Below are 10,576 nucleotides of genomic sequence, written 5' to 3' on the forward strand. Positions count from 1 at the left end.
GTGAAAATAATGAAAATTAATAAATATATTAGGAATCTATTTATCGGAAAGTTTTGAGAAATAAAAACACCTTTTTAGGTTATAAAATAATGAGATTCTTTGTGACAAATTAACTAGTTTTTTCTTTGAAAGTTATATTTCACTATAAATTGATTTAAGAGACCATCACATTATCCGCAATTCATTGATGAATTATTGAAATTGATAAAAAATTTATTGAAGTAATTTCTAAAGAAATCGGTAAATCTATGATTACTGCACAAATATCTGAACATTGTCCGTTTTAAAGACCGGGGCGTCTTGAGATTGAAAATGATTGATTTAAACGTCCAGGGACTGCATTTCTTTTAATTCCTAGTGATGGGACTGTCCATGAATAAATATGTACAGAAGGAATGGCAATGAAAATTAATATATTTGCTAGGATAATTGTCCAAATATTTCCACTTTCATTGCCTTCTATTATTGATCGTGATAGTAAGTTGTTAATTATAATATTAGTAATTATGTAAGTTGTAAGAATATCTATTATTAAAATAGTTATTATCGAATGATCATGAAAAAGTACTATTTGTTCTATAATAGGAGAATTTATATCCTTAAAAGATAGATGAGATCAAGTTATCATTAGTTTATTTTAGGATAATGTTATTTTGGTTGAAAGAGTGCTCTGTTGGAGGAAAGTTTATTACTCATTCGATAGAAGACAAAGGGAAATTGATTATTTTTTTTTCAATAATTCTAATTCAGATAATAATAAATATATGAGTACTCCAATGAGAGAAATTAAAGATCCTAAAGACGAAACAAAGTTTCATTAGGAAAAAATCAGGATAGTCCGAGTAACGACGAGGTATACCAGCTAAACGTAAAAAATGTTCAGGAAAAGACGTTAGATTTAACCCAATAAATGTTACACTAAATTGAAGCTTTGTTAATCTTGAATTTAAATTTAAGGCAAAATATTGGAAATCAATGAATGATGGCTCCTATGTTAGCAAATACTGCTCCTTCTGATAATACATAAGTGAAGTGTGCTACTACGTAATATGTATCATGAAGAATGATATAAATGGAGGAGCTAGCTAATACAATTCCTGTTAATCCCCCTACTGTGAATTGAAAAAAATTACCCTACTTCCGCGCTCACTATGTCATGCACAAATATCTTTTTTTCTTCTTCCTCATTTGCACGTGTAGTTATCTGTTAATCTTTTTCTACATGTGATTTTATTCTACTGCCCTGTAATTTGTACTCTGTGGGAATCTTCATATACAATGTATTGAATTGTACTGTATGCCCCCTCACCATATGCCTCTTAGGGGGCCTGTGAGGTATTGTCCAAAAAATAAACAAAAAATAAAAATAAATAAATAAATAAATAAATAAATAAATAAATGGGACCAGGAGGCGATGCGAAGCCAGAGCACCTGCACGATCGCGTTCCGTTGGCGTTCGTTGGCTTGCTACCAACCTCGCGTCGTGGAACGCGAAGAGGAACGCTACGCGCGTCGTGTCTTCCTTCTAGCGTCGCGTTAATTCTCACAAGGCGAGCGGGGAACGCGGTCAACAGGCGGGCGAGAAGGGGGCAGCGTAGGAGAGGAAAGAGAGTGGGAGGGGACGCGCATGCACTGGCGCTCAACGAGGCGTTGCGCCGGCGAGCATGTCGGCATGTCGAGCCTGCGTTTCAGAGGAGGAGTGGAGAGGGGAAGGGAAGAGGAGAAGTGGAAAGGGAATGGGAGAGGGGAGCGTATAGGGGGAGGAAAGTGGAGGGGAGGTGTGCGCATGTGCATTTAGGGTGGTGGCACCGCACACCACCACCATCACCACCAGTTTGAAATCCGCTATCAGATGCTTCGCATCTAATACAAATCCTAAACCTCACAAATTGAAGTATTCAATTTATTATTAGAACCATGTCATGTAGCTAATCAGCTAAAATTTTTAATCCAATGAGAACTGCAATACTTATTGTTGCCGATGTGATCTAGGCTCGAGTATCTACATCTATACAAACCGTAAAGATATGATGAGCTCATACAATAAATCGTTATTACCCAATCGCTATAGCATAAATTATACCTGAATTTCCAAAAGGTTCCTTTTTACCTTGTTATAACAAATAATTTGAGAAATTATGCCAAATCCTGGTAGAATCAAAATGTCTACTTCAGCTTGGCAACAAATCAAAATAAATGTTCGTATAAAATTGGATCTCCCCCTGCTGATGGATAAAAAACGAAGTGTTATATTTCGATCTGTTAATAATATTGTAATGGCTCCTGCTAAACAGGTAATGACAAAAAATAGCAGTAATTAAAACTGATCACACGAATAACGGTATTCGCTCTTTTGTTATTCCTATAGATCGTATATTTACTATAGTAGTGATAAGTTAATTGCTCCTAAAATTGAAGTTGCTCCGGCAAGATGAAGAGAAAAGTAGCTAAGATGGCCCATAATGCGACAAATTTGAAGAAAGGAGGATAAAATGTTCATCCTGTACCAGCTCCTAATTGAACCAATGATGAAATAATTATTAAAATAGTGAAGGGCGAAGTAATCAATATCTTACGTTATTTATCCATAGCAATGCTATGTCTGGAGCACCTACAATAATAGGGAATAATCAATTGCCAAATCCTCCAATCATAATAGGTATAACCATAAAGAAATCATAATAAATGCATGAGCTGTTACAATTACACTGTAAATTGGATCATTTTCAATTAAGGTTCCAGGTTGTCCCAATTCTATACGAAGTAATAATCTTATTCTTAAGCCTAATATTCCAGCTCATGCCCCCAAAATAATTATATTGTCCCAACGTCTTTGAGATTGGTAGAGTATATTCATTTGGTGTGGCTAAATTTTAGGCGATAAATTGTAAATTTATTGATGAATTGTTTCCTTTACTATTAAGATTTAATTATTTTTTACTTTTAAGGTACATAGTTATCTTAACTTAAAATCATATAAGAAAATATAAATCATAATAATAACAAAACCTATGTTAATTTTTAATTAAAATAGTTTTTTATATTGTAAGTGTTTCATAATAAGAATTTTAAGTTAGGTGAAAAGAGGTTAAAATGCGTAGATAAAAACTGATTTAAATAATGAAGATAGAATTACGATAATCATAAAAATTACATCTATTTTTATTAAAAAGTAAACTGCTTTAATTTTTATGAAAAGAAAAGAAAAGGAGGCATCCCAGCTAGTGATATTGTTGATATAAATTCTAATTTTTATTCATAATCTAGTTTTCCTTCTTGTAAAACTGCATAAACAGGTAAAATCAGTCTTATTACAATTTCTATTAATAGTGTAAATTATAATTGAATAATAATAAATATGAGGTTCAAAAATTTATTTTTTTAGAAAATAAACATAACATTCATCCTTAGTGAGATATAGAAGAGCAAATATTTTTGAAAATTATTTTATACTTTATCGCTATAATAGAGGCTATGATTGGAGACAAAACAACAGACGTATTATTAGTATATTGATAAATTTTTCGATAAATAATGCGGAAATGATTTTTTTCATAGTTATTAAAAATCAATAGCTCACTGATATTCCAATATAAGGAATTGCTGAAATTACATCTGTAATTACAGTTGCTTTTTAAAAGATATTTGTCCTCAAGGTAAAAAAAATACCCTAAGAAAGCAGTGACCATTATTGCGACAATAATTAGAATTCCACATTCATACGTATTTGAAAAAAAGGGAATAGTAAATTCTTCGTGCTACATGAATATATAGAAAAGTAAAAGAATTTATGCCCCATTTGCGTTAATTGAGCGAATTATTCATCCATTATTAGCGACTTGAAACAGCATTACTGCATTATGAACAGCATTATTGAAAATGATGTAGAAATATCTCTTGAAATATGTATTGCTAAATAATTCAGTGATAATCTGAGTTAGTAAACAAATACCAAATAACGAACCAAATTCTCATATATAAGAATATTAGGATGGGATGGTAAGTTTTTTAAAGGATTAACTGATTTTAGCATAAGTTTATTCAAATTCTATTTGGTGCAATAATTCATGTTAGCTTTTTTTGAAATATTTATTGGGATTACAGTCGAGAAAGGTAATAATAAAACAACTAATTTAACAAAATTTACTCAGTAAATTTATTATTATTTTTCAATTCCAAATGTGTTTATATATCTCACAAGGAATCAAGATTAATATATTGTAAAGATGACTCTCATTTCTTATGAAATCTTATTTTTTGTTAGGACATAATATATTATGTATATAAAAACATTTTTTATTCCCCATTAAATATTATATGATTACTTTTGAAGTAATACAAAATTGATAAATAAAATGAAATACCAATGATAAAAATAATGTTAATAGAATTAGTGCTAACACATAGAAGTGGATGAAAAGAAGTTAAGCAAATGGCAGATATAAAAATAAATATTTTAATGTCAGAAAATAATAAAGAAATAGTATGAAATTTTGGTGGTTTGTGGGAATAAAATCATTTCTGAATTCAGTCAGTCAAATTTGATTTGCAAAGCCAACGTTTGAAATAACTTATTTCAACTTATGGCAACTTTAATTATCATATTATATTTGATTGGCATAACAGCATTACATATGCCATTTTTAAAGAAAATAATTTATTAGGAATTGAATTTATTTTTATAAGAATATTATTGATACTATGCATTACATTCAATTATTTGCATATTCAATTTATTAGGAATTTCATTTTTTATTAGAATTTTTTGTGAAGGTGGCTGGGATTGAGATTGTTATTAATCATATTTTTTGGGAAGGAAGAAATGAAAGTCATGATTGATTAGCTGTTAATAATCTTAGTGATAATTATTTTAATTTTATGTTTTTTATATATATCTTTATCAGATATAATTCATCTTATGGCCATAATATATTTTTATTAAAGGGACTAATCAATAATGCCGAATTATTTAATAATTTCTTCTTTTTGACTTGATAAGATTAGGAATATTTATTTTGAAAACTGAATTTTGTTGCTAAATATAGATACAAAATTCAATAATAACTATAAAAATAAAGACTTAACCCTTTACTTATGTTAATTAAATTTATTGGTTTTCTGCTTTTAGCGGAAATTTAACAACATTGTATTTATTCTTTGAGGCGGTGCAATTTCCTATTATTTTATAATAAGAGGATGAGATCTCAACAAGAGCGAATCCAAGCTGGATTTTACAATTATTGTACATATTTGGCTCTCCCCTTAATAATTTTAATGCTCTTAAAAAGCAATCTTTAGGAATTATTTCAATGAATATTTTTTTATAAAAGAGGGTTTTTTTCTTGCTTATAATTTGGGTTGTCAAGTAAAAATTACTATATTTTTCCATCTTGCTCCCGAAAGCTCATGTTGATGCTCAACTGCTGGATCTATAATTTTTGCCGGAATTTTATTACAATTAGGGTTTTATGGTTATAACGATTTAAAGGTTTTTTCTTCATGCATTTATTAGAATTTCCTTCGTATTATTATTATTCTATATGAGGAGCAGTTATACTTAGTATTTTTGTTTATATCAAAATGATATGAAATCTTCATTTCCATATTCTTGGGTATCTCAATAGGAATCACATTAGCCGGATGCGTCACATTCCAGAGGACACACTTTTGGGCTACTTGGTTTGTCACGTTCATGGAAGCCATAGCGATGTATTTTGTGGTGATGATTGCTGTCTTTTCATTGCTGTATACGTACAACATGTTTCCGAAATCAAGATTCAGTTGTGAGTAGCGCACGTCCTGTCCTCTTTCTGTGGTCCCTGTCTTATCAGCGCTATGGCTTCAATGAGTGTCACATTCCAACTGCAAGGAAGATTTGAAATAGTAATAATTTATACATTACATATTGAATAAAATATAACAAGCAACAGCACGAAGCACAGGAAAAAGTATGATGTGGGATTAGCACTGTCATACTTGCACCGTAATGGCAGTCCGAATAGGCAATCTCTGTCCTGTCATCCCGTGGTTTGTGCTGCTTCTCGTTTATTATAGACATGTACGACTGGCCCAAATAAGCACTCTTGTTACTGGTTATTGTCATGATAGGCTACGCACCTATAATACACCTTGCGGTTCCGCAGTTATCTTACATGTTCATCCTTGCTGAATGAACACTGCGACATGTCAGATGCAGAAGGCAGTGTGCCTGCTAAGGCTGCAGAACCAGAAGAGGCAGCACATTTAGTTGGTGTGGCTGCAGTATATGAGGTGGCAGCAGACTCAGTAACAGGCACAGTTGTTGCTGCTGTTGCAACACTCTGCGCTGAACCTGTTCATGGGGCAAAATCAACCAATGCTAAACCGCTAGATTTCAGGCTGCACTGCTTTAGTATGCTAGAGGTTATTTATTATACCTGTAAATGTAAGAGCGCGAAGAAAATATTTTGCAACGTCAGCAACTGTTCGAAAATAATGATGCCAATGTTTGCTCAGTGTGCACCTATGTTCCAAATATTTGTTAAGACTCTTTAGGTACCGTGGATACACGTGCTTTTGCCAGAATGAGGCAAGTGTGATAACAAAAAAGCATGACAGTGAGCTTTGATTGAATTCAACCACTTCTACATGAAATTTATATTCAAATATTGCGCTGTGCCGCATAATGTTAAAGATGACCACTTTGGCAGAGACACTACCGCATAAACCGCTTGTGACATAAGTGGTCGGAGCAGCGAATATGTACACCATTAGTGGTACTTAACTGTAACCAAAACAAGATTTGCCACAGCTGCACACACGCACTACTTCTAGACCAACTGCTGCATTACTGTGAAAGCACCCATTTATATGTCACTGTTCGAGGACCCGTGGTACCTAGAAATGCACAAAGAAAAAAAGTTGTTATGATACACGAAGCCGACGGAAATAATTTTTCACAGCTAATCAATAGACCTTTTCAAGCAATCTCTGAATGCCTCGCAGGCACTATTGGAAAAGTGTGTAAGCGTCGAGGAAGTCGGCTGTTTGGTCACCCACTGCTCATTGGCGCCGTGAGAGCATGACTCGAAAAGAACACACAACCGCTTGTTCACCATTCTTAAATCACAATACCACATATATCCAAACACCGCCGCATGTATCTCTACGCATGAAATGTGAAAGGAATAACGCAGTCAGCGTAGGTATTACCATGTGGATCCATGCGAGATGTAGCAGTTTAGGGGATAGTACGAGAGTACGGCACGACGCTATCGGCATGCAATACATTTGGGACTACCAGGCATGTGCCAAAGTGCATTCTGGAGCCCTCTGACAAGAGGGCGCCTGGTGTAATGACATGTAATTACGCTGGTACGTACCATTATGCAGTGTTTCCATGTATTTTTAAGCTGTGTGCAAGTGTTTGTCCTTACTTCAAAGCTAATAAGGCTGCAGGAAACTGCTGAGTAAATGATATGTGAAGTAAGGCCCTACTCTCACATTCATGTAAACACGCTTATGGTTCAAATGCCAAGTATTTGCTTTGTCAATTCACTAAACACGAGCGGGACACAAGATAGCAAGCAGACGTTGAGCTGACGACATGGCATAAATAATTGCATATTTACGAGCACTTCACAGCGTGTTTACAGGAGGTTTTCAGGGCAATAGATTGGGAAGAGTTAGGAATAAGAGTTAATGGAGAGTATCTCAGTAACCTACGATTCGCTGACGACATTGCATTGATAACGCGGGAGACGAATTGCAGCTCATGATTACTGAACTGGACATGGAAAGTAGAAGAGTAGGTCTGAAAATTAATATGAATAAAATAAATGGGGAACAATCTTGGCAGAGAACATCGCTTTGCGATAGGTGGCGAGACACTGGAAGTTGTAAAGGAGTACGTCTACTTAGGACAGGTAGTAACCGCGGAGCCGAACCATGAGAGTGAAATAACTAGAAGAATAAGGATGGGTTGGGGCTCATTCGGCAAGCATTATCAAATCATGAATGGTAATCTACCACTATCCCTCAAGAGGAAGGTATATAACAGCTGCATCTTACCGGTACTTACTACGGAGCAGAAACCTGGAGACTTAAAGAGGGTTCAACTTAAATTGAGGACGAGCGCGAGCGATGGAAAGGAAAATGATAGGTGTAACCTTAAGAGACAGGAAGAGAGAGTGGGTCAGGGAACAAACGGGGTTAAGGACATCATAGTTGAAATAAGAAAAAGAAATGGATATGGGCCGGACACGTAGCACGTCGGCAGGATAACCGGTGGTCATTAAGGGTAACTGACTGGATTCCAAGAGATGGCAAACGCGTGAGGGGGAGACAGAAAATTAGGTGGGTAGATGAGATTAAGAAGTTTGCAGGTATTACGTGGCAGCAGAAAGCACAGGACCGGGTTGATTGGCGGAACATGGGAGAGGCCTTTGCCCTGCAGTGGGCGTAGAGGCTGCTGATGATGATGATGATGATGATGATGATGGTCTGCGGGAATACGTAATTTGCTCAGTTGATGTTGGTCTGCTGTTGTTGGTCTGCTGATACTGGTCTGCTGGTACTGGCCTTCTGGCACTGGCCTGCTGGGACCGGCTGCTGGGACCGGCCTGCTGGTAGAGGCCTGCTGGCACTGGCCTACTGGCACTGGCCTGCTGGCACTGGCCTGCTGGCACTGGCCTGCGGGCACTGGCCTGCTGGCACTGGCCTGTGGGCACTGGCCTGCTGGCACTGGCCTGCGGGCACTGGCCTGCTGGTACTGGCCTGGGCACTGGCTAATCTGCCTTTTTCGTTTCTTGTGCTGCCACTGCCATTTTCGTGGACTTTTGGTAGTGGCCGGGACAGTCGGTATTGCCAGACTGAAAGCCTCCGAGATCAAGGGCCGTTTTTGTGACTTTTCCACGAGGGGAAATGCGTATGCGGTATGGATGGTGAAAGAGGTGAATCAGAATGAACATATCCGCTAATCGAATGAACATAGCCCCAAAGGTTAGTTACTAGCTGCCTGTCAACCTCATACACCTCTTAATGGTTTCAAGCAGCAGCATATTTTTACATATCCAGGAAAACGCTCAGTTGCTGAAATATTCGATTCACATAGTGTAATTTTGACATTTCCTCACATAAAGTGCCACTGGTGTGGCAGATCTGCATGCGCGTTTTTGATTTTCCAAGTCAAATATAGGCGTTCAACACGGAAAGGAGAACAACAATGCTGCATGCTTGTCCACCACTCCAATCCTGTAATAAATTGTTGCTGCATGATTAGGCACGAGCTTGAAAAAATGTTTCTTGAAAACAATTTTTTGTCTCTTGTCGGTCACGTGAACCGAATAAGGTTTTGATGAACCATACTACTTCGCTAATGTAGTTGCAGGTGTGGGTGGTTGTTACTGCCGTAAATACAGTGCGATCTATACGTGAAACAGGTTTTACCTGGACAATAAAAGACAAAGAGAATAGCAGTGTCTTGCTCGAGAAGGAACATTTATTAGGTTTTTCTACATGTCTCCAAGCTAATGCGAGAGGTGCTGCATCCTCTGCTGGCACAGCACCCGTGTAGATATTGAAGAGAGCTGCACGAAAAGAAGGTGAATCATTAATAAATGCGAGGCATATTTAACGAACCTTTGGCACTTTGAGCGTTTCTATCTACGTACCTATCTATCTATCTATCTATCTATCTGGCCGCCCACGTCTGAGTGCTCTCATGATCGCCTCCTTAACTTGGTGTAAACCAAAATTGGCATGGGAGGGTAAGAGGATTTGTCGAATATGACTGTCGGGTCATGACATGAATAACGTAAAAATCCTGTCACGTACGTCGTCAAACCCTTTCCACTAGACCTGTGGCACATACCCGTTTACCACGGTCGTGTGTACGGGTATGTGCCACAGGTGATTGCAGTTTATATCTACCCAGGAACGGCGAGAACAGACATCGGTAACCTAAATGCTAGAGCGCTAAGGAAAACCAACATCGACAGCGTTGACACGACGAATGAAAGAATGAAAATTAGGATCCCAGCAGAACCGAACCCAAGCATTCTGCGTGGCAATCAGGTATTCAACCACTGAGCCACACCATGTCTAAAACTGGTTTGGAAAAACAGCCTACGCAGGCGTAATGGCGGTGCAACGCCAATTGTTGTTGTGGTGCTTGCTATCTAATTTTACTAGAAAGCAATAAGCACTAAACAATACTGCTACGATGTGTACTCCTACGATATAGACATCATATCAGATAACGTCTCTGGTTCGAGTGTTGGCTCCACGTTTATAGCAGTCTAATAAACATTATGTCTGTATGCCCATGACTGAGCAAGCTATAATGAAACATTGCTCGACTTCGGAGGAATACATTAACGAAAGTTACATATGATATTCACATCATCGCAACGTAAAGTGCACTTAGTCCGCCAGAACGACGCAGTGTCCTCTTCATTTTCAATGAGGCTGGGCGATGGCCTCATGCTGACCGAGCAGGATGCCAGATTGATTGACAGCCGCTTTGTAGACTAGGCTACGTTGGCCACATACGCACAGGTCTTCTACGAATACGACAAGCGCCATCCACTGATGTTGG

General features: G+C 37.0%; 1 pseudogene; it reads right to left on the bottom strand.

Moving 5' to 3' along the window:
- Positions 1–2,187: 2,187 nt before the first annotated feature.
- LOC119376707 (cytochrome c oxidase subunit 1-like) lies at positions 2,188–2,740 on the bottom strand (annotated as a pseudogene).
- Between the last annotated feature and the right edge of the window lie 7,836 nt (positions 2,741–10,576).

This window comes from Rhipicephalus sanguineus, unplaced genomic scaffold (genome assembly GCF_013339695.2).
Source record: "Rhipicephalus sanguineus isolate Rsan-2018 unplaced genomic scaffold, BIME_Rsan_1.4 Seq206, whole genome shotgun sequence".
In the NCBI taxonomy this organism is placed as follows: Eukaryota; Metazoa; Arthropoda; class Arachnida; order Ixodida; family Ixodidae; genus Rhipicephalus; species Rhipicephalus sanguineus.